Here is a 25,631-nt window from a genome sequence, read left to right as displayed (position 1 = left end):
GAGTATATAGGACAGCGGAGAGCGGGAATCCCCCGTGGCTGAGTATAGAGAGCGGAGAGCGGGAATCCCCCGTGGCTGAGTATATAGGAGAGCGGGGAGCGGGAATCTCCCGCGGTCGAGTGTGTCGGAGAGCGGGGAGTGGGAATCCCCCAGCGGTCGAGTATATAGGAGAGCGGGAATCCCCCGTGGCCAAGTATATAGGAGAGCGGGAATCCCCCGTGGCTGAGTATAGAGAGCGGAGAGCGGGAATCCCCCGTGGCTGAGTATATAGGAGAGCGGGGAGCGGGAATCTCCCGCGGTCGAGTGTGTCGGAGAGCGGGGAGTGGGAATCCCCCAGCGGTCGAGTATATAGGAGAGCGGGAATCCCCCATGGCCAAGTATATAGGAGAGCGGGAATCCCCCGTGGCCGAGTAGATAAGGGAGTGGGAATCCCCCGTGGCCGAGTATATAGGAGAGCGGGAATCCTCCAGCGGTCGAGTGTGTTGGAGAGCGGAGAGCGGGAATCCCCCAGCGGTCGAGTATATCGGACAGCGGAGAACGGGAATACCCCAGCGGTCGAGTATATCGGAGAGCGGGGAGTGGGAATTTCCCGCGGTCGAGTATATCGGAGAGCGGGGAGTGGGAATCCCCCAGCGGTCGAGTATATCGGAGAGCAGAGAACGGGAATACCCCAGCGGTCGAGTATATCGGAGAGCGGAGAGCGGGAATCCCCCAGCGGTCGAGTATATCGGAGAGCGGAGAACGGGAATACCCCAGCGGTCGAGTATATCGGAGAGCGGAGAGTGGGAATCTCCTGCGGCCGAGTATATCGGAGAGCGGAGAGACAAAATAAAAATAATCAAGGAGTGATGTCACAGGACAGCAGGTTGGTGAGTATTACCCATTTTTTGCTCTCTAAGCTAGGGCAGTGGTTTAAACTAAGAGCTGGGAAACTTTAACTTGCTATTACTTTATTAAATCAAGAACTTAAACTAAATAAACCAATTAGTTAATAAAACTAAAAATAATCGAGTGATTAAAAACATTACCTAATTAAATAAATAAAACAATGCTCAATTGGGATGGCAGTGCAGGTGGTGTGTCGTAACTGCAGCATGTGGGATTTGGTGGAGACCAGCGAGATCCTGAGCAACTATATTTGCAGTAGGTGTCTGCAACTCAAGGAACTTCGGCTCAGAGTTGAGCTGGAGTCTGAGCTGCAGACATTGTGATGCATCAGGGAGAGGGAGAGTTATCTGGACACTCTGATCTCGGAGGCAGTCACACCCTTTAGGTTAGGTAGTAGCTTACAGTTGGTGAATGGTCAGGGACAGGAGGATGTGACTGCGAGTCAGACAGCTATGGGAACCTAGGATGCAGTGATGGAGGAGCCTCAGCCTTTGACCTTGTCCAACAGGTACTTGCAACCTGTATGGATGGGATCAAGGGCTGCAGGGAGGATGGGCAAACTGACCACGGCACCGTGGTACAGGAGGCCATTCAAGTGGGGGGATTAAAAAGGAATAGGGGATAGTATATAATAGATAATATATACTGTTCTCTGCTGCCACGACTGGGAGTCCCAAAGGCTGTGTTGCCTGCCCGGTGCCAGGGTTAAGGATATCTCCTTGCGGCTGGAAAAGAACTTGGAGCATGATGGGGAGGATCCAGAGAGTTTAACAGTAATAGTGCATCAGCGAATAAGGTCAATTCAGGGAAAAATGGTAAAATGTTAAAATTAAAGGCTCTTTATCTGAATGCACGAAGCAAGCATAACAAGATAAAAGAATTAATGGCACAAATAGAGATAAATGGGTTTCGTCTAATAGCCGTCACAGAGACGTGGTTGCAAGGTGACCAAGGTTGGGAACTAAATATTCCAGGGTACTTGGCATTTCCAAAAGACAGACAAAATAGAAGAGGAGGGGGTGTAGCCTTGATACTAAAGGATGTCATAGGGACAGTAGTGAGAAAGGATCTTGGCTCGGAAGATCATGAAGTGGAATCAGTATGGGCGGAGATAAGAAATAATAAGGGGCAGAAAACTCTGATGGAAGTAGTCTATAGGCCTCCTAACAGTAGCTACACTTTTGGATAGAGTATTAATCAAGAAATAATAGGAGCTTGTAACAAAGGTAATGCAATAATCGTGGTGGCCTTTAATCTTTATATAGACTGGAGAAATCAAATTGGCAAAAGTAGTTTGGAGGACGAGTTCATGGAATGCATTCGAGACAGCTTCAGAGAACAAAACGTTGTGGAATCAACCAGGGAACAGGCTATTTTAGATCTTGTCTTGTGCACTCAGACAGGGTTAATTAGTAATCTCATAGTAAGGGATCCTCTGGGAAAGAGTGATCATAATATGATAGAAATTCACATTGAGTTCGAGAGTGACGTACTTAAGTCAGAAACTAGAGTCTTAAACTTAAACAAAGCCAATTACATAGGTATGAGAGGCGAGTTGGCTAAGGTAGATTGGGAAATTGGATTAAAAGATATGACGGCAGATAAACAATGGCAAACATTTAAAGAAATGTTTCAATTCTCAAGAACATACATTCCATTGAGAAATTAAAACTCCAGGGGAAAAGTGATTCATCTGTGGCTAACTAAAGAAGTTAAGGATAGTATTAGATTAAAAGAAGAGGCTTATAATGTTGCCAAGAAGAGTAGTAAGCCTGAGGATTGGGAGAGTTTTAGAAACCAGCAAAAGATGACCAAAAAATTGATGAAGAGGGCGAAAATAGAATATGAGCGTAAACTAGCAAGAAATATAAAAACAGGTCGTAAGAGCTTCTACAAGTATGTCAAAAGGAAGAGTAGCGAAAGTAAATCTATTATAGTTTTTTGAGGATGTAACTAACAGGGTAGATGAAGGGGAACCAGTGGTGTAGTATATTTGGATTTTCAAAAGGCATTCGATAAGAGCTTCTACAAGTATGTCAAAAGGTTGTTACACAAGGGCTCATGGTAAGTTTAATAATTAAATAAATAGAGGCATGGCAGGGCACCTCAGTCCTGTCGAATGCACATCCTGTGCCATGTGGGAAGTCCAGGACCCTTCTTGTGTCCTGGACAACCACATGTGCAGGAAGTGTCGTCAGCTGGAGGAGCTCGAGCTCTGGGATTCGGAGCTTGAACAGCGGCTGGCGTCACTACAGTGCATTTGCGAGGCTGAGAGCTACGTGGATAGCACGTTTCAGGAAGGGGTCATCCCACAGCTTAAGAATGTGCAGGCAGAGAGGGACTGGGTGACCACCAGACAGACAAGGAGGACCAGGCAGGTAGTGCAGGAGTCCCCTGAGTGCATCTCACTCTCTTACTGATAGTGAGGGTGATGGTTCCTCTGGGGAGTGCAGCCAGAGCCAAGTCCACGGCACCATGGGTGGCTCAGCTGTATGGGTGGGGGGGAGGAGGAATGTCAGGAAAGCAATAGTGATAGAGGATTCAATTGTTAGGGGAGCAGAGAGCGTTTCTACAGCTGTAGAAGTGATTCCAGGATGATATATTGCCTCTCTGGTGAAGGATATCACTGAACACCTGCAGAACATTCTGAGGGCCGGGGGGGGGGGGGGGGGGGCGGGTGGTTGGAGGGTGAACAGCTGGAGGTAATGTTCCATATCGGTAGCAATGACAGGTGGAAAGAGGGATGAGGTCTTGCAGGCAGATTTTAAGGAGTCAGGAAAGAGATTAAAAAGCAGGACCTCAAAAGTAGCAATCTACGGATTACTGCCGGTGCCACGCGCTAGTGAGTATAGCAATAGGAGGATAGAGCAGATGAATGTGTGGATGGAGAGATGGTGCAGGAGGGATGGCGTTAGATCCTTGGGGCATTGGGGAGGTGGGACCTGTACAGGCCGGACGGGTTGCATACCAGCAGGGTCGGGACCAATATCCTCGCGGGGAGGTTTACTAGTGCTGTTGGGAAGAGTTTAAACTAGCTTGGCAGGGGAATGCGAACCTGAGCGTAGATTCAGAAGGGAGAAGCAGAGCTGGAAATGGAAGGCAGAAAATTCGTAAGTGAGTTTGGAAGGCAGAGGAAACAAAGGTCAGATAACAGACAACAAAAGAGTTTGGCAATGCTTAATGGTATATACTTCAGTGCAAGGAGTCTAGTGAATAAGGCAGATGAGCTGAGGGCACAGATGGACACATGAAAGTATGAAACATGGCGTAAAGATGGGCAGGAATGGCAGCTCAACATTTCCTGGTTTCAGGGTGTTCAGACGAGATCGAGAGGGGGATAAAAACGGAGGGGGGCAATATTGGCTAAAGAAACAATTACAGCTGCGTCAAGGGATGATATAAGAACATAACAATGTAAGAAATAGGAGCAGGAGTAGGCCACATGGCCCCTCGAGCCTGCTCTGCCATTCAATCAGATCATAGCTGATTTTGACCTCAACTCCACTTTCCTGCCCGATCCCCATATCCCTTGATTCCCCTCGAGTCCAGAAATCTGTCAATCTCAGCCTTGAATATATTCAACGATTCAGCATCCACAGCCCTCTGGGGTAGAGAATTCCAAAGATTCACAACCCTCTGAGTGAAGACATTCCTCCTCATCTCAGTCTTAAATGGCTGATCCCTTACCCTTATCTGGTGTATAGCGTTGGTTGTAGCTCCAGTGCAGTGAAGAAGTCGTGCTCGAGCTTGTGCATGAAAATGTTGGCGTATTGGGGTGCGAATTTGGTCCCCATGGCTGTCGAGCAGAAATTGATAGCCAAGTTCCGCACCCATGAGGACGGCCTCAACCGGGATCTTGGATTCATGTCACGCTACACGTAACCCCACCAGCAGAAAAAAAAGTTATCTGTTTTTAATACAACTGGACATTCTCTCTCTCTCTCTCTCTCTGCCTTTCGGGTCTCTTTCTCTATCTGTCTGTGTAATCTGACCCATTGTGTATTCAGTATACTGGGATGTAATGTTTTCCATGGCTAACCTGTCTGAACACCAACGACACCTTTGATTGCTGTGATCGCCTCCCAGCCTAATATATGCTATGCGATTTTAGGACCCTTCACTCACTCACCTGACGAAGGAGGTAAGCTCCGAAAGCTTGTGATTTTCAAATAAAACTGTTGGACTATAACCTGGTGTTGTAAGATTCCTTACATTTGTCCACCCCAGTCCATCACCGGCATCTCCACATCTTTATTAATAGAGGCATAGAGTACAAAAGCAAGGAAGTAATGCTAAACCTTTATAAAACACTGGTTAGGCCTCAGCTGGAGTATTGTGTTCAATTCTGGGCACCATACTTTAGGAAGGATGTCAAGGCCTTAGAGAGGGTGCAGAAGAGATTTACTAGAATGGTACCAGGGATGAGGGACTGCAGTTATGTGGAGAGACTGGAGAAGCTGGGGTTGTTCTCCTTAGCACAGAGAAGGTTAAGGGGAGATTTGAAAAAGGTGTTCAATATCATGAATGGTTTTGATAGAGTAAATAAGGAGAAACTGTTTCCAGTGGCACAAGGGTCGGTAACCAGAGGACACAGATTTAAGGTGATTGGCAAAAAGGCCAGAGGTGACATGAGGAAACATTTTTTTGCGCAGCGAGTTGTAATGATCTGGAATGCACTGCCTGAAAGGGTGGTGGAAGCAGATTCAACCATAACTTTCAAAAAGGAATTAGATAAATATTTGAAGGGTAAAAAATATCAGGGTTATAGGGAAAGAGCAGGGAAATGAGACTAATTGGATAGCTGGTCCATAGAGCCAGCACAGGCATGATGGGCCGAATGGCCTCCTCCTGTGCTGTAACAACTATGATACAATGATAATTAAAAATTTAAGTGCAAAAATGAATTGGAATTATCATGAATAGACTGTAGTGACAATGCAGTAATTCCGTAACTTCCGTGAGTAAAAGATTATAGCCCACAGACATCATGCATTAAAACTTTTTTTATGCCAATTTTTTCCCCTTCTCTGGAAGGCGCAGACTCTTGATGAGTTGCAGCTCCACAAGCACCAGCAGTTGTCTGGTAACCTGCCCAAGTGGCCATATGTGAGCCTGGATAGGGTGTGTCCATTGGCTATTTGGCCTTGGGGGTTTTCACAGCTAAGCCAGATGTTGTTTTCATCTCACATCCACACACTTTCCAGCAGTAATCACAGTGTAGTGGCCAGAGTGGGGCAATGTCTTTACCCAATGGGCTATTGGGGAGTCCACACAGCAGAACCAGTCATAAGAATGAAAAGATGTTCCTGCCTTTTATTATAATTTTTGCATTAAACAGATATGGACTTCACATTATTTGGACTGTAATTGGCAAGCTATTGCTCCGCAGTTGCAGAAATATTTTTGATTAAAACTGCTGTCGAGCAACAGTTTACCACTACAGCTCTAGAATTAATGTTCTTAGTGCTGATTATTATATGGTCGTGACTTACTTACTCCTTCCTAATTTCCTCCTTTTATACTTATCCTCAAGTTCAAAGAGTGTTTTTTTTTAAAAGAATAAAAAACACTCCTTACCACTTAATGGAGTATGCAAAGAATTGTAGCTTCTCACAGCTGGAACCAGGGTCGGAGAAGAATTTAAAGGATCTCCTTTTGCAATGATATTTGTACCTGTACCAGTTTTCCCTCATACCTGCTACAGTAAGCAGCCATACCAGGTGTTCACATCTTCACCAATTCTTCCTTTGGTGACAACTAAAGCGCAAGACTGCAGTCTCTGGGGATCACTTAAGCTTCATTCGTCTGCCCTCTCAGGTGGAAGTAAAAGATCTCATGGCACTATTTTGAAGAAGTGTCCTGGCCAATATTTATCCCTCAACCAACACCTAAAAGCACAGCTTATCTGGTCATTATTACAATACCTTTTGTGGGACCTTGCTGTGCGCAAATTGGCTGTGGCGTTTCCTACATTACAACATTACTACACTTCAAAAATACTTCATTGTTTGTAAAGCGTTTTGGGGCGTCCTAAGGTCGTTAAAGGCGCTATATAAATACAAGTCTTTCTTTTTATCATTCTTCTTGACTTCAGTTGCCAAAGGCACATTCTAAAGGTCTATGCAACACAAACCACCATTTTTTCTCTCCAAGAGGCCCAAGATATTCAGCAAATTGGCGGTAATGGTGCAAATTTTAACATATTGGCTGCAGGAGGCAGGGTGTTAAATCTCACCAGGTTTTGACCCCATGATCACAATAGTTTAAATCAGCGTTGCAAAGTCTATGCTGCCAGACCACTGCCAATGACATGTATTCTTTGATAAATGTCGCTATGGTGCCCAGCTTCCTGCATTTGAAATGGTGCCGATAGGTGTACAGAACCACAGTCAGAAGTATTTTCTGGTGAAAAAAGGTGTGAAGAATACATAACTGTGATTATGTGAAAGACGCACTAGGATTTAAAATGTGTTCTGTGCAGCAACTGTACCAAACTGAGACATTACATCAAATCCAGCAAAATGAAGTTCAATCTTCTGACAAATGAGATATTCTCTTCCAAATATAACAGTCTGGAAAACGTATTCAATCATGCACTGCTATTTTGTGTCACAAATAACAAATATTATGTTGTACAATATAGTTTGTTCCCACACTTGGTACTCTGCAGCTCTGATTTCGTTGGCACTGGGAACACAGTTGATTCTGTTTGTTCAATGGTGCATGAAAATGGCTTTAATTCACTGGCTCTCATTATCCTGCTAACTACTGGAAGTGTGACACTACTAATTACATTTTTAACATTCAAACAATCTAACCAAATCTAGCTAGCCAGATACTGCAGCATCATTGCCAAATGACACAAATATACTGCAAGGTATACAGTTTCATTACTGCCTGCATGCATTACGTGCAGTGCTGCATATATGTACCTAAAACGGATGCAACCTGGATGGATGTCCCTTACCTGGATTAGCCTTCAAAGAAAGGTTTTCCACTGCACTTTCTGCAATTAGTAGATTTGTCCAAGATTCTTTCTCACTGCAAAACATTTTGAAGCATGGTAGCAAGTTTAACATTTTAAAATAGATTTTTAAAAAACCAGTGGTATTTTCACCAAATTACTTAACCTCACTCACTCACAAAATTAAATGCAAAGCAAACGGTTCTCAGGTTTTTAACATAAATTTAACGGTTTCCTTCATCTCTAAAGTAGCACTTCAGAGCTCAGCGATGTTGACCTCAAAATTACCCTCAATGTCTGCGTTCATTACACCAACAGACACAGTACTACACATTCTGCAGTTACAACAATGGTAGAGATACAACGCAAGGGTGCACTATACACACGGAGCTATTTCCATGTTATTGTAGGATGCTGCTATTTAAAAACAAATGCAGCACTCAAGTAAGGGAGGACAAAATAGTAAGGGTGGAAAGAGACAAACATCAATGTGCAACTTGCAGTGGTTCTTTCTGGCATGGTGGCAAATGATAGAATGGGGGAATGAATAACTAACTGGTAAAAATCTATTCTATTGCATTTTGTGATGGTCAATAGAAGAGATGCTATAATGCAGTATAACAAGAGCACAGGTTTTTGATGTGCATTGCTGAGACACAATTAATAACGGTTTTCTGCTAAGTTTTTCATGGGAAGTAGTCTCATTAAAGAAAAAGAGAGAAATAGACTTGGAAAAGAGAAAACAGAAAATTAAAGGCTAAAATACAGTAAAAGTAGATAAGAACCTTAAAAAGAATTGAAAGATTCTTTTTAAAAGATGAAAAGCTGATTAAGTATACTGGTGTCATCCAAGATATGAACAGTCTATGGATGCAATCGTCAATTAATTAAAGAATTAGTTTTATAGGGATGACTGGAAATCAACTTCATCTGTAAGTAAATACACCATTTATTTGAGAAACACCCAATTATAGTACAATTATAAATTTTAACTTTGAAATTTGGGTTATGACTGGAGAGAGCATTTTGAGCTGAATAACACCAGGGTAAAGTACTGGTTATTGTAGATCTGTTAGTAGTGACAAGATTATTTTGAGGCAATTTATTAAGAGCATCACATGAGCAGGGCATTGGCACAAAATTAAAACATACTGGCTTAAGTACATATTTCCTAAAGTATTTTGATAACAATATGCTAAATAAACTTCTCTCGTGACAACACAGTTTATTTTGGATTCAAGTTTAATTAAGTGCTGTGATTTAGGACAAGGAAATTTCCTCTAAGATATAACTTACAATAGCAAGCACATCACATACAGAATATGCTAATACGTGGGGGGATCCATTGATCCATGCAAATCAATATCATTGCATACCAATTTGACCAGAAACATTATGCTCTGGATTAGAACTTCCAGATTATTAATAATGAGCAGAGCAGGAGTTGTGAGAGGCCGCTGCTTTTCCCTCAGATTTTTTCAAAAAAATGACGCTGTTTTTGTACTCATTTTTCTTTGACATGTCGGTTTTCATAAGAATTCTCTTCCTGAAACTCAATGAAAAGTTTTTAAAAAATAGCACAAACATAGCACAACTTTTGGACTTGGAATTTCTTCCCCATGCAAAGAAAATACAGTAGGCCCAGGGTACCTTTACCCAACTACCCTCTCAGCCCTGATCCTCAAGCAAGAAACACTATGGCAGCATGCACAACAGTATTAGATGATTCATTATATCAATGGATCCCCCCACTATATGCTCTTGCAAATACTGCATCAGCAATATATACAATGACTGCACCAGCATGTAAAACAACATAAACGTCTGGGAAAAAAAAATCAACTTAAAGGACATGAATGAAATGTTGGGATTCAATGCTTGCAATTGAATTACATTCGGACTTGGTATTTGTTTGTTCAGACTTTACTACAATTAACCAAACTGTCACTACTGTAAGCCGAGAAATAATTACACTGCTGAAAGGTGAAACAAGGATGACAGCTGGCTTTAAAGCATAAGGTCATTATCAGGTTTTTCCTTGATATTCACTTACATGCTCTCCCGTAATTCCATCCTAACTTTGGAGCAATTTTTTTTTGCCCTGCAGACAGTTGCTCGATAATTTGCTTGCATTAATTTTGAACAATTTATTTGCTACTGCCTTACACATATTTGTCATGTGGGTGGGATGCAAAAAAATTGCTGGAAGTGTTTATGGTATCAGTAATATAAAGCATCTGTGAGCCCTCAGCACTGCAGCCCAACAGATCTGATTGATAATACTTCTCAAGTGGAGTCTATTTCTATTAACATTTCAAACAAGTCCTATAAATCAGCATGTGGTTAAATCCACTGCCCAGCAAGTTACCAGAAACAAGGATCACTGTCACAGGGCACCAACTAAATTGCATATAAAAAGATGATAAATGCTAATTACCCAATAACTCTTGGTGATATGGTGAACAGATGAGGTGTTTCCTCATTCAGGGTCACTACTTAACCGTTTCAAAAGCATGGCATTCAAGGTGGGCACACAGCCAGGGAGCAATACTCTCCTATCATCAAATAATCGTACATTTCATTTTAAGAGGGAACATTTGTTCAAGATTATAATAAAGCAATACCAGGAAACGAAGAACAATTCAGAGCAGAAGTAAAGGAAGGGGGAATTGCTACTTTACAAAGTGCTGTGCCTGATGGATTTTGGTTCAGCAGATGTGGACTCTTTAATGAACAGTTTCATTTCTATGCCATGGACCAAAATGCTTTGTGATGAGCTCAGAATAAATTTTACATAAAACAATGTTTCAGTAGGTTTATCACACCTGCTGTTGCCATGCAGCAGATCTAGTTTGAAGGGTTTCAATGGGTTACCTGAATTTGAAGGCCAGTTAGACATCCAATTCTTGGCGAATTAAAATTGCTTTGAGAGAGTAGGTTAAGTTCCCATGTACCCGCAGGAAATGGAAATGCCAGGAAGGATCAGTACACATAGTTTGCATGACTTCATGTTTAGCAAACACCAATTAGAGAGTATTTTTCTTGCAATACAGTTGTTCTTATTAATATACTTCCACTTTACACAATATTTTTTGAATCTAGTATCTATTCCTTTTAATATTCAAAAACTTATTACATTTATCCTGTTTTCTTCATATTTATAAAGAAAAAGAAAGATCAACCTCCATTCAATTGTTGAACCACCTGTTCATGTACTATGATAAAGGTATCATGACAACATATAATTGCACTATCCAGGCATCCAAAAATCAAGGTATCACAATCATAGATAATTGTTATATGACAAAACATAACTAATGACAGCAAACAAGTTAAAAATATCATGATGAAGCTATTTGGATTAACAAGTGGTCAGTGCCTACCAAAGTCAATGAAAATCTGTGACAGGACTTCTAACTTGTTGAGGTGACAAGTCAGTATTTACAAATACATGAACTGATGACCAGCTGGTTTCCAATATGGCCATTTTTCTAGGCAATGCAGGCATAAGTAAGAGAAAATCACTTCAGAAGCGCAGTGGAAATTTATGTTTGAGTTAAGGGCATAGTGTATACAGAAGCAATGATACAGAGCTGATTCCCAGAATGCTCACTTTTGACAGACAACCAGGGTCTGAAGAAAGTCATTTATCAGGAAATGTGACATTTTGATAACTCAATATGTAACTAATATGTTTCAGTATATCAGTGCTCTGACAATGTTTAGAAGTTGGTCAGACACGGAAAATTACATAGAAATTAAAACACAGGAAGAAGATGCCATTCAGTCGAAGCAGTCCATGTTGGTGTTTTTCCTCCACAAAAGCAATAGCTCTAATCCCACTCTGATCCCATAATCCCTTTATTTCTCTTTGCTCCAACCACCTATCTAAAATGTTGACAGAGGCCCAGAAATTGCTGGAAAAATAACAGTGAGTTCATGTCAGCCGCCATTATTAATGTTTAAATAACCCAGCAATTTATGGCCAGGAAGATACACCATGAGTTACGAATCGCCACAAATTGCTGGATGATTTGCGCCGCTCTGCTATTAGCGTCACAAAAACAGGATCTCGCTGTCAACCTCCCCGTCATTATCAAGAAATTGCTGGATTTGAACCGTAAATGCGAACGAGTCTCGCCGCAGCCACATAGGGCTGGTATTTTATGTTGTAAGGACCTTGTTAGTGACGTGATTTACGACCCTTACATGAAATTCAACCTTGGAGGCCCAGAAAGGGAACAATTGAAACTGTGGAGTCTCACTCATGTGGGTAGTAAATTGTTCCTAGAGATTTTTTAAATTTTTAATTTTTCTCCTTATTTTTCCTTTCTGACTTTTTTCTCTCTCTCTCAAACCAATATTTCTTTCCTTCTCTTTATTTCTCTTTCTGTATCTAATTTGACTCTAATTCAACTTATTTCCTTCTCCATCGTTCAGTCGGTTTCTTTCTCTATCCTTAAATTTCATTGGTTAAGGAGATAGACCATTGGACTCAACGTTCACTAAGGTCACAGATACCCTGTTATCAGCTCACACTTCCTGCAATTTGCTGCACAAAAAAATATTCCTACCAGGCAGCATATTAGTGAATCTACACTGTACCCTCTCTATTGCCTCAACATCCTTCCTTTAGTTGGAGCCTGACTGTGGTCTTACGAAGGTTTTACATGGATTCACCATTAAGATCTCAACTTTTATATTCTATACCTCTTAACTTAAGACCCAGTATTCCATTAGTTTTTTTTATTCAAAAAGACCTTATCAACTAAAGTGCTGCTTTTAATGTCTTGTGAACCTGAACCCCCAAATCCCTCTGCTTTTCCATATCATCCAGCTTTCCTCCAAATTTACTTTTTTTAAAACCAAACTTTACCACCTAACATTTACTGACATTGAATATAACTGCCACAATGCCAGTTTTGTAAGGAAATCCAGAGAGTATCATGTGACAAATGTGTGCCTTGTACCTTCACTGTTGTGGGCAATTCAATTAAAAAATATGCCCTGTCCAAATCCCACTTACTGCAATCTAAATTAATAATAGAAGCGAAGGTATTGGGGTTAAATCCAGTCCAACTTGTGCCAGTGAAATCCTACCACAATACAAATGCTGACACACCCTCCCTTTCATCACACAACTCTATTGTGGTGTGCCACATAATGAAGGCACAGAAAAGACATCAATGTCGTGTGAAAGTGCCGCCAACTCAATGTCATTAAATGTTTGCAACCACTGCAGCGTGAAATGCTCTACAGAGCACTGGCACAGAATCTTTGCAATTTCTGCAAATCCAAAATTCTACCAACCTTTTTGCTTTCCTCCTCCAGCCTCAATCTTTTTTAAATCAGAAGGATTTCTGATGAACCGAGCAAAGAGTCATTTCTCCTCAAAACACTCTCCAGAGGTGGGACTGGGCGGTGCAGTGGTTTAGACTGAGATTAAATCCAGTCCAGCCTGCTGGTATGAAAGTTTCTGTCTGCAGTCTGTAATTTCACTCATGCTCATGTGAAATGAGTTTGGGCTATCTCAATCCAATTGTCACTGGGCATGGAGCCAAAGAACAAAACTGCGCCTAATTTTGCACTAATTGCAATCTCAATCAGAATCACTGGTGCAAGACATGGAAATATGTCACAATAGTGCTGTTGAGGTGCATTATTGGGGCAGAGTAGAGAGAGCTCTACTCTCCATGTAACCATAATCTGGGTGTGCTTGATGTTGATACTCAGTTCCCAAAATGGAAAATGCTTCATTCTTCAAAATTATCACTCACTTTAAGGAGCAGAAAATTCACACAAATAAAATCATAAAATCCCCCAAAATGACAGAATACTACAAAGATAAATTAGTATTTACTGTGGTGGCACAGAGAACACAAAACCTTGAAGCACTGCAAGGCACAAACCATGCAAACGTACCATTAAAAATGCCATGTTTTGCTTAATGCAAAAAAAAATCCTTTTGAAGAATAAAATTTTTTAAAAAGGGAATCATAAATGATGCCAATATTTTTATAACTTTATTTTAAACAACATCACTTGTTAATGTTGGTAGGGGTGTGCAACACTATAGCTACACAGTGCCGAGACAGGTTTTCTTCCACAATTCATGCATGGTGAGCTTTCTAATCTCAGCCTTATCATCATGGGAAGGTAACAAATGGCAGTCAGCGTTTTCCAACTGAAAATTAAATCTGGACAGTCGCTCACCCAAGGTCACTCTTGCAAACATACCAGTGGTCACTTATAAAACGGCACTGACAAAGGCTTGAGAGCACAGCTCCCGCTATCGCCTCTGCTGGGAAGATTTTGATACATGTGATAGCAAACAAAGACAACAGAAAATGAGAAACAGAAGCAAAATACTGCGGGTGCTGGAAATCTGAGATAAATACAGAAAATGCTGGAAATACTCAGCAGGTCAGACAGCATCAGTGGAGAGAGAAACAGAGTTAACGTTTCAGGTCGATGACCTTTCGTCAGAACTGGGAAAAGTTTGAGTAACAGTTTTTAAGTACAGAGCCAAGGGAAGGGGGGGGGAGGCGGGAAAGAACAAAAAGGAAAGGTCTTTGATAGGGTGGAGGGCAGAGTGATTAAATGACAAATGAGATGATGGTGCAAAGCAAAAGGGGGTGGTAATGGGACAAGTAAAGAAACAAAAGATGGATCTAGAGGAGCTGTAAATGGCAACAGCAGAACCATTACCAGCACCTGTTGTCTGAAAAAAATAGGAGCAGTGGTTATGAGAAATATTCTATCAAAAAAAAAGCACGTTATAGTTTTATAAATTACATTTACTGGCTGCACATGAAGTGCGGAGTATTTAATAATTTCTCATGGTCATTCACCTAAAAGTATTTTCACCAATCAAGATTTACACACAGCCTCAGTTGGACAGGCAGATGCAAATTGTACAGATTAACACCGTCAATAATATCAAGCAGGATTTAAAACCCTACAGTTCAGACTAGACATAGATGATTTGTTCCTGTGCTATCTTTTGAATAAATCCCAAAAGATCAGTATCCTTATCATAATTTGCTGAAAATTGTCATGCAACACGTGAGCACTATAATTCACCATCACTCTGCAGATAGATGGTTTTCTGACATCAACACTAGACAGCCTGAGAGCATTACTTGAAGTTATAGAAGTGATGGATATCTAGAACCCATCTCAGCCACAGCCTCTTCCTTGTACGCTAAATATAAGGGTATGCCAAATGGTACACACATTTCCTTCTATTGGGGGGGGGGCGCAGAATAAAGTAAACAGCCTCCCTCAATACCAGGAGCACCACTACAGCCTTTAAACACTTCCTGATGCAGCAAAATGAATGGAAAACAAGTTGCCAAAGTTTCAGCTTTAACTTAGAATCTATTAGCCTGTCCCTTTAACATAGCTAGCAATTAAATGCCAGCACAGGAAGCAGTCGCACATTTTTTTTTGGGGGGGGGGGGGACAGGGACGGGAGGCATGTCACGGGTCTTTGTCTAGTGTTGATGTCAGAAAACCATCTTTCTGCAGAGTGAGGCTCACGAGTCGCATGACAATTTTCAATAAATCATGATAAGGATACTGATCTTTTGGGATTTATTCAAAAGATAGCACTGGCACAATTCATCTATGTCTAGTCTGAACTGTAGGGTTTTAAATCCTGCTTGATATTATTGACAGAGTTAATCTGTACAACTCGCTTCTGCCTGTCCAACTGAGGCTGTGTGTAAATCTTGACCGGTGAAAAGAATACTTTTGGGTGAATGACCATGATCTGCTATTAGATGAAATAGGTGTACAAAACCAGAGACGTACATGTCATGCAATTTTCATTGCTGCATCTTCTTCAGGTGCAGACACCAGAAAAGCCATTGTGGAAGTTTGTGTGCAAGGATGTTCACAAGCAAAATGAGAGCAAAGGATTAGCTCCCATTTCTTTTCTGCATTCCATTCATTTTTGGACATTACCTGGAAGCAGGTCAGAGGGGTATTATCAGATAGTTTCGTATGTTATACATTATGGGCCAGAAATTGCTGGGATTATAACGATGCATTAACTCACCATTATCAATTCGTAAAAAATCCAGCAAGTTCCAAGAGTAAAAGAGATATGCCATGAGTTCCGATTCTCCGCAATTCTCTGGACAATTTGCATCGCTCTGCCGTTAGCCTCGCCAAAGCTGATAAAAGTCCCTTCTCGCTGTGGGGCTACGCATTGAACTTAATGACACTCTTGAAAATGCTGGATTTACAACATTAATCCCGCCACAGCCATTTAGGGCTGGTAATTAATGTCTTAGAGGACCTGACATGATTTATGGTCCTGACATGACATACAGCCTTGGAGGCCCAGAAAGGGACCGATAAAGCTACGGAGTCTCACTCTAGCAGGTAGTGAATTGTTTCTCAAGGTTTTTAAATCTTTTTATCTGTCTTGGCAGTATGTTTATATCAGTCTTGCCATCCACTCTCCTGTTAAGAGTCAGTAGGCAATAATTTTCAGGATGCAAAGCTGATTTGACTCTCAGAAATCCAAATTGGATAATTTCTTTCAGAAAATAACATTGTGGGATACAGTATATGAGTAATTTAAGATATGACGTGATAAGTGCAGTATGCTTGGGAGGAAAAAGGTGACTTTGGACCTATGGTTCCCAAAACTCTCCACCACTAGTGTTTTCCTCTTGTCATTTCTAGGTCTGTTGTAGACTAATTGATAGAGATTGATTGCTATGAGTAGTCAACAGCTCTATTATCATTGTATCATGCGACTACCAGGGTGATAGAAGGTGAACTAGATGGACTTTGGTCTTTTTCGGATCGCAATTCCTATGTTCCAATAAAAGCAGTGCAATGATGTACCCACTGGGTGTTCCACTGTTCATGATCATGATGGCAGGGTCACTGGTTCTATACTTCATGAGTCAGGAATGTTTGTACATTTCGCACAACTACCCTGCCATTCACTCATTAATTTCTCAAGGACCAATACAACAATTCCCAAACACAACTGAGTTACAATGTCCTCTTCTTCTTTCTAACTTTTTCTTTCTATCTCTATCAAATCTCGTTCTTTCCCTCTTTATTTCTCTTTCTGTCTCTAATTGACCCCATTTCCTTCTCTGTCATTCGCTCTGTTTCTTTCTCTATCCGTTTCTTTCATTGGTTAAGGAGATAAGTTATTAGGCATGACATTCATGAGGTCCTAGATGTGATATTGACATCGCTGCGCCGTTATCCTATCTACATTCCAGCAATTTGCGGTGCAAATATAGTGCAATGTCAACGGTGTGCTAAAAAGTCCAATTAACGTCATTTGCCACAAGATCTGCCATTGCAGCAATTTCTGGCCCAATTTCTGTACTTAGTCCAGAAAAGTGTTCAGAAAGCGTGTTATCGAGATAAATTTACACAATTTCCAATATTTCCAAAACATCACAGGAACTTTTAGATTCTTCAATTGGCCAATTACACATTGGGCCGGAAATTGCTCCGACCGGTGTGGCAAAGACTGCAGCAGCCCCTATGAATGAAATGCACGAATTTAACTTACTCCGTATCAATGGCATGGAATTGCTTGAAATGAGAGGCTGGAAATAAATCGCAAGATCAGCCCAGCCTTGAACAGCGTGGGCTGATGCACATAGCAAATGGCTCTGAGAATGGAAGCCCCGCCCACAAGCAGGCAAGTAAACATTTAAAGTGACGTTTTCTATGTTAGCATAAATAAAACTTTAACATATCTTAAAAAGCCAAGGAAATAGTTTAATTTATTGAAATTTACAGAAGTTAAAAGTTTATAAAAAATTAAATTTTTAATTTTTAAAAATTGTTTTAATGATCAAAAAATATTCAAATAAGTGTAATTTGACATTCTACATTTAAAAAAAATTTTTTTTGTTGTTTCGCAGTCATTAACAGTCACCGCACTTTTAAGAAGTAGTGTAGGGCTGGTATTTTCCAGCATACCTTTTGGTGACATAAGTATCTTCGTTCCAGCTGGGCAGATGGGTAAGTTTACAAATGTTTCCTGATTATGTTTGATTGTAGCGTTGGTGGCCCTTTAATTCGTAACTGTCAAACCGCCGGTGAACCAATGGGAGCAAGTTCGCGATTTTGGGGTTTTACTGCACGTGTGCACATTCACGAACTTACTCCATCGATTCGCCAGTGGTCAGAGAGGTCGCCGTTGCAATACAGCATTCTCGGATGAGTCATTTGTGGCCCATTAAATACCAAAAATGGCCTGTTTATGTGCTGTAGATTATATGTAATTCATTGTATGCAATGTAATGTGAAAGGTTAGTGCTTATTATGAAGAGTTTACTCAGACATGTTTGCTTTTGTAATCTGAAGGGTATTACATTAATAATGATATTATTCATTGAAGCCAATTGTTTAGGTTAGATTATTGTACTCAGTTTACATTTGGTGACCATTCTGAATCTTTCTTCAGCACAATAACTGGTCTAGGTACCGGAGTACATGTTGGAGTAAATGGGCATGGTCAACAGATGGAATGGACTCGATACTTTTATGAAAGCAGTAAATTCTCAATTTTTATACCATTTATTCTAATTTTTCTCTTTTTTTTTAGGACCGCTTACCACAAGCCCACAACCAAGGGGTCAAACAGGAAAATCTTCCTCTTAACCCTTAACCAAGAGGGCTAAAAGGAGTGTCTTCTCCCAGGCCTTTTGCAGTTGGATTCTGTTAATGTCCATCTGAAAGTATGGACATTAACGTTGCAGGAAAGGATGCCCCAGAGCATGGTACATTGGCGAGACCATGCAGACGCTGCGACAACGGATGAACGGACACCGCGCAACAATCGCCAAACAGGAGGGTTCCCTCCCAGTCGGGGAACACTTCAGCAGTCATGGACATTCATCCACCGACCTTCGGGTAAGCGTACTCCAAGGCGGCCTTCGAGACACACGACAACGCAAAATCGTCGAGCAGAAATTGATAGCCAAGTTCCGCACCCATGAGGACGGCCTCAACCGGGATCTTGGGTTCATGTCACGCTACACGTTACCCCACCAGCGAACAAATGTTATCTGTTTTTAATATAATGGGTCATTTGCTGGCTCTCTCTGCCTTCCGGATGTTTCTGCCTCTCTCTGTTTTTCTTCTCTGTTTTTTTTTCCTGTTTGTTTTTTTGTTGAATGTGTATTCGGGGGTTCTGCAGGTGACACCTCTCTGTCTGAACACGGTGATTGCCTTGGCAACGGGCAGTTGCAGGGGCAGTCTGTAAACACCATGTATTGTTCTATATGTATAAATGCGTAGGCTTCAAGGAGATCCTGAACATTTACCTGAGGAAGGAGGAAGTCTCCGAAAGCTTGTGAATTTAAAATAAAATTGCTGGACTATAACTTGGTGTTGTAAAATTGTTTACATCTGAAAGTAGATGAGATCAGCCCTGGTTCAGTTGCCATCCAATTTTCTCCCCCACTCTGTAGACCTTGGTGAGACTGGGATTGGGGATTCCGTACTTGGGGAAATAACAGAGATCAACTTGTGCACTTTTTCTGCAAGATGCAACGTACATCAAAGGAGCACATCTTCACATATCTGAAGAACTAATTCTTAACAGATTAAGAGTAGACTCTTTGCTGAATATCATATTCTCTCCAAAATATTTCCATCCAAATCTGAGTTGTTCAATAGAACACAAGATGGGCTTACTCTTTTGCTGTTGAGAATACTACTTTGAGTCATATTATTGAAGTTTTCCCCTGGTTTAACCTCTATTAGAGAAACACAATTATGTGAATATTTCAATATAGTGTAGATGGGACAGTGGATTTTTTTTAGATACTAGAGTTAAGCAATCATTTATTTAAATAAAGTAAATAAAGGAAAGTGAGCAGCCAAGATTTGCATGTTTTATATGGCGAATTCCACTCCCCTCTGGTTGGCTCAACTCAAATAGACTTACAGTAGAAAACCAGGCAGAATACTAAGAGTGCAGGGAGAAATTGAAAAAGGATATAAGAAGGGCAAAGAGCGAGTATGAGAAAAGATTAGCAGGTAACATAAAAGGGAACCCAAAAATCTTTTATAAACGTATAAGAAGTAAAAGGATAGTTAAAGCAATGGTGGGGCCGATTAGGGACAAAAAAGAAAATCTTCTTGTGGAGACAGAATGTATGACTGAAGTACTGAATGAGCACTTTGCATCTGTCTTCACAAAAGAAGTTAATGTTGCAGTAGAGGAGGAGGGAGTAGAGATATTGGATAAGATAAGAATAGATAGAAAAGTGCTAAATAAGTTGGCATCACTCAAAGTTAACAAGTCACCCAGTGTAGATAGGATGCATCCTAGGTTGTTGAGGGAAGCTAGGGTGAAGATGGCAGAATCTCTGACCACAATCTTTCAATCCTCCTTGGATATGGAAGTGGTGCCAGAGGACGGGAGGATTGCAAATGTTACACCCCTGTTCAAAAAAGGGGAGAGGGCAGTCAGTCTATCGTCAGTGGATAGAAAACTACTAAAGGCCACTGTCAAGGACAAAATTAATTCTCACTTAGTATGGGTTAATAAGGGGCAGCCAGGCAAATTGTGTCTGACTAACCTGAATGAGTTCTTTGATGAAGTAACAAAGAGGGTTGATGACAGTAGTGCAGTGGATGTTGTATATATGGAGTTTCAAAAGATATTTGATAAAGTATCACATAACAGACTTATTCAGAAAATAGAAGCACATGGGATTAAAGGGACGGTGGGTACTTGGTTACGTAATTGGCTAAGGGATTGGAGCTAGCGAGTAGTGATGAACGGATGTTTTTCTGACTGGAGAGATGTATGCAATGGAGTCCCCCAGGGATAGTTGCTAGGACCATTGCTTTTCTTGTTATACATAAATGACCAGGACTTGAGTAAAGAAAGTACAATTTTGAAATTTGCGGATGATGCAAAACTTGGCAATGTGTTAAATAGTGAGCAGGATAGTAGCAGACATAGACAGATTGGTGAAATGGGCAGACATATAGCAGATGCAATTTAATACAGATAAGTGTGAAGTGATGCAATTTGGGAGGAACAACATTGAGAGGCAGTATAATCTAAATGGTACTATTTTGAGGGGGAGCAAGACCAGGGAGACCTGGAGGTGCATGTTCACAAATCTTTGAAGGTGGCAGGGCAAGTTAATGAGGCGGTTAAGAAAACATATGGGATACATTGCTTTGTAAATAGGGGCATTGAATACAAAAACAAGGAAGTCATGCTAAACCTTTACAAATCACTGTTTTTAGGCCTCAGCTGGAGCATTGTGTGCAATTCTAGGCACCACACTTTAGGAACGATGTCAAGGCCTTGAAGAAGGTGCAGAGGTGGTTTACCAGGACGCTACCAGGGATGAGGGACTTCAGTTATGTGGAGAGATTGGAGAAGCTGGGATTGTTCTCCTTAGAGCAGAGAAGGTTATGGGGAGACCTAATAGAGGTATTCAAAATTATGTCGAGTTTTGATAGAGCAAGTAGGGAGAAACTGTTGTCTCTAGCAAGTAACCAAAGGTCACAGATTTAAAATAATTTGCAAAAGAACTAGAATGGAAATTAGGAGAAATTCTTTCACGCAAGAGGGTTGTTAAGGTCTGGAATGCACTACCTGAAAGAGTGGTGGAAGCAGATTCCATAGGAACTTTCAAAAGACAATTGGACATATACTTGAAGGGGATTAATTTGCTGGGTTATGGGGAAAAAGCTGGGGTGTGGAATTCAATTGGACAGCTCGTTCAAAGAGCTGGCACAGGTACGATGGGCTGAATGGCCTCCTTCTGTGCTGTAAGATTCTATGATTCTATGAATTCCTGCACAATTTAAAAACGAAAGTTGTTAGATTTCATACAAGTGCAAAAGTACTAAAGAGCATTTTCAAGTCCTTAAATGTGTCCTTCAGATGATCTTGCACAGTTCTGCACTTGTCGGAGACTGGGAAACAGATGTTTCAAAGTTGAGCCCGAAGTTTGGAGTTACTTGCTTTCATTAAACCAAAATAATTCTGGTCCTGTAGATTAGCAAAATTAAACGAGAACAACTGTAACAATTCAAATCAGTAAGTATTTATTTGTCTTAATATTGTTCATTAACTTTTGATTTGGAATCCTTCAAAAGGATAAAGTACTACAGGGGCACACGCACTTTCAATGCCTTTTGGTGTCTGATTTGCTCAAAATAATCCAATTTTAAAAGGCCAGCATTGCTGGAAACAAACAGCAGCTTAGGCACCATCTTACAGAGAAAGGCACTTTCTGTGAGGGGATCCTTCAACAGAGACAGTTCTTTCTCCTTAAGGTGCTGATTGATCTGTGCATTTCCAGTTTCTATTTTGGATTTCCAACATTTGCCGTTTTTCTTTTTATCTCCAATGTGGCCATGTCTACTAGTCACCATTACACTGTTAGATAATGCCAATACCGACCAAGAACCAAATCTTTCAAATCATTCCAGGCATGTGAAACAATAAGATCTCACAAATCTATGGTATCCATTATGATGCAATATTTTAGGTAATATACAAAGTCATCATGTCCTTTTTCAATGAACTGAAGCTTGAATTTTCCCTATGGTAGTACTGACATCACTACTAGAATGAACAAAAAAAATTCCAAGATAAAATGAGGAAAAAACACCACAAAGTGGTTGTCCCACTGGTTTCTGACCAGATCAGAAGTCTTGTAATGCCCTTGATAATGCAGATTGGACATGCTCTGTAGAAGGAATGGATTAGATGGGTCCAGTTGCCTTTGCTCATTCTGTGCCTTCTTATAACCTGATGGAAACAGTGGGGTCGAAATCGATCTCATTGACCCCATTTTATGGGTGTAAAACAGGCACAATGAGGGTCAATTTTGGAGACCAACATCCTGCACCCAAAGGGCACCTGGAAGACATCAGACCCAATATTGGGTTGGGCCATTTATCAGGCACCCTGGCAGCCGCCTAAAGCAAGCTGAAGCCAGGCCTGCTCCGCTCAGAATTCTTCAGTGGCCACTGCGGCCGCCAACAAAGGGGACGTTGTTTATCTTTAAACTTTTAAAAATCATTCCTGTGGTGCCAGGAAGTGCTCCCCCCTCCCCGACTCAACAGTAACGCGATTGGACATCCCTCTGCCCCCACCTCACCGCCCTGTTACCACTCCACTCCAATCCTCTCCCAACACTTACCTTAGGGCTGCTGCCAGTGAGGCAAGTGGTTCAAATTTCAAAAATCTGCAATGGGTGAGCTGCCAGTGGAGATGCAACAGGCCCCGACAGTTTGCCAAACTTATTGAAATGAGACCCATGGCCCAATTTCAGGCCAGCCTCAAGTGTGTACTGCCTGTGGAGTGCCAATTCTGGGTCAAAAACAGGTCCAGATGTATTTCCACCCCAGTAGCTTTTAAATTTTCTTACATTTCCAGTCCCATTTTAAAGTTGTTTTCCTGTCCTTTTTAGGTTTCCTCTGCCATTAGTTCCCAACCAAAAGGCAACCACCTGAATCTTCTCCCATACTCTACCCAATGTCTTTCTTTTTAACAAGAGAAGGCTAAGGGGTGACCTGATAGAGGTCTTTAAGATAATGAAAGGGTTATATAGGGTCAACACCATCCAGGACTAAGCAGCCCGCTTGATTGGCACCCCATCCACCACCTTAAACATTCACTCCCTCCACCACCGGCTCATGGTGACTGCAGTGTGTACCATCTACAAGATGCACTGCAGCAACTCACCAAGGCTTCTTCGACAGCACCTCCCAAACCCGCGACCTCTAGCACCTAGAAGGACAAGGGCAGCAGGCGCATGGGAACAGCACCACTTGCACGTTCCCCTCCAAGTCACACACCATCCTGACTTGGAAATATATTGCCCGTTCCTTCATCATTGCTGGGTCAAAATCCTGGAACTCCCTTCCTAACAGCACTGTGAGAGAACCTTCACCACACGGACTGCAGCGGTTCAAGAAGGTGGCTCACCACCACCTTCTCAAGGGCAATTTGGGATGGACAATAAATGCTGACCTTGCCAGTGATGCCCACATCCCATAAACGAACAAAAAAAAAAGATCTAGACAAAATGTTTCCACTGTGGGAGACTCCAAAATTAGAGGTCATCAATATAAGATTGTCATTAATAGATCCAATAGGGAATCCAGGAGAAACTTTTTTATTCAAAGAGTAGTAAGAATTTGGAACACGCTACCACAAGCAGTAGTTGAGGCAGATAGCAAAGATGCCTTTAAGGGGAAGCCAGATAAGCACACGAGGGAGAATGGAATATGGAGTATGCTGATAGGGTTAGATGATGTAGGGAGGGAGGAGGCTCATGTGGAGCATAAACGCCAGCATAGACCAGTTGGGCCGAATGGCCTATTACTGTGATGTAAACTCGATAGAAACTAATATATGTAATCACAGCTCACTTAGAAACAAAATCGCCATCTTCAAGTGCTTGAAATGAAAATTCATCAATGCTGTGCCCAAAATACAAATTTCTCCCTATGCATTAAAGTTTAATTTAATTTAACCTGTAAAACTGATCAATTTTTTTTAATCTTCACTTCACAGTGCCCAATTAATTGTGTCAAGTCACTTACTATTTCTTACAAAACATCACACATGCACAAGCCCATGTACATATACAAACCCAAGTGTTTAGATATTCAAAGAACTAAATCCAAAGTGTTTCATATTCTGTCACGTAACACTCCTGCTCCACTGTCTCACTTCTATTTTATTTTAAATAACTTGGCATGTTCAAATCAGCTACAAAGAAATCGTCCTCACATTATCAAGTTTGGCAGCTTCAGCAGTGTTACGTATTTTGATTGATAACAATACCCCAAAAATGGCCAGCTTTGGATCAGTCATTGGAGAATGGTCACTGTAACCTGGAAAAGCACAAGCTGGAAGGGCAGCATCAACTGTTGCTAGAAGACTGAGAATTCTTACGAACAGAAAGGTGTGACCAGGTTAAGAAAGTGAATGCTTTCGGTTCCAGTGCAGTTAAAAAAAAATGCCTCTTCCAAATCATCATAACTACAGCATATAATTTAAATGTAGTTCATCTACTGCTTAGCAATAACGTAGCAGACACAGGCATTCCAACAGCCAAAAGCTTCTTGTTTCAAGGCCATTGATCAAGGAGCAACGTTGAAACAAAAAAAAAGTGAAGTCTGAATATGACAAAATGGATATGAACAACAGGCTTCAGGGGCAAAACTACTTTACAAATTTAGAGTAGGCCGTGACAAACAGCAGACCAGGATACTTAAAGGTGAACATTACTGTAGTATTCTACAAATGTAGGGAATCTTACAACACCAGGTTATAGTCCAACAGTTTTATTTGAAAATCACAAGCTTTCGGAGGCTTTCTCCTTCGTCAGGTGAGTGTGAGATTCCTTGACGGTTACCACATATATAGTCAGAGAACAATGCCTGATGATTACAGATAACCTTTCCAACTGCCTGTTGTCAAGGCAATCAGACAGAGAGACAGTACATACAGGACTACTGAATATACTCACTTTGGCTGACCTACTTAGGTCATTGCAGCGCCTCCTGCACTGTATGCAGGTGGGCGATATGTTAGTTGTGCAGGTGACCTCCTCTGCCACCTTGAGCCAGGCCTTCTTGGTGGCAGAGGCAGGCCGCTTCCTCCCGCCCGCCGGGGGGAAGATCTCTGTCCTCCCCCTCCTCCTCACCCCATCTAATGATACCTAGAATGAGGCATCATTAAACTGGGAGCAGCCTTCCCCCTGGGCTGCTCCATGCTGTATTTTTTCCTATT

General features: G+C 41.4%; 1 protein-coding gene across 3 annotated transcripts in view; it reads right to left on the bottom strand.

Annotated features, from left to right (window-relative positions):
• Nucleotides 1–25,631, bottom strand: part of LOC137341237 (myocardin-like) — a 635,026-nt gene that overhangs the window by 559,941 nt on the left and 49,454 nt on the right. For all 3 annotated transcript variants that reach the window (XM_068004310.1, XM_068004312.1, XM_068004313.1), the window contains exon 2: nt 7,856–7,929. The gene's annotated coding sequence lies outside the window, so the exon portion shown is untranslated. The remainder of the gene's footprint in view (nt 1–7,855; nt 7,930–25,631) is intronic.

Source organism: Heptranchias perlo, chromosome 23, assembly GCF_035084215.1.
Source record: "Heptranchias perlo isolate sHepPer1 chromosome 23, sHepPer1.hap1, whole genome shotgun sequence".
NCBI lineage: Eukaryota > Metazoa > Chordata > Chondrichthyes > Hexanchiformes > Hexanchidae > Heptranchias > Heptranchias perlo.
The sequence above is the reverse complement of the archived record's forward strand: the minus strand, read 5'-3'. Positions and strand labels throughout refer to the sequence as shown.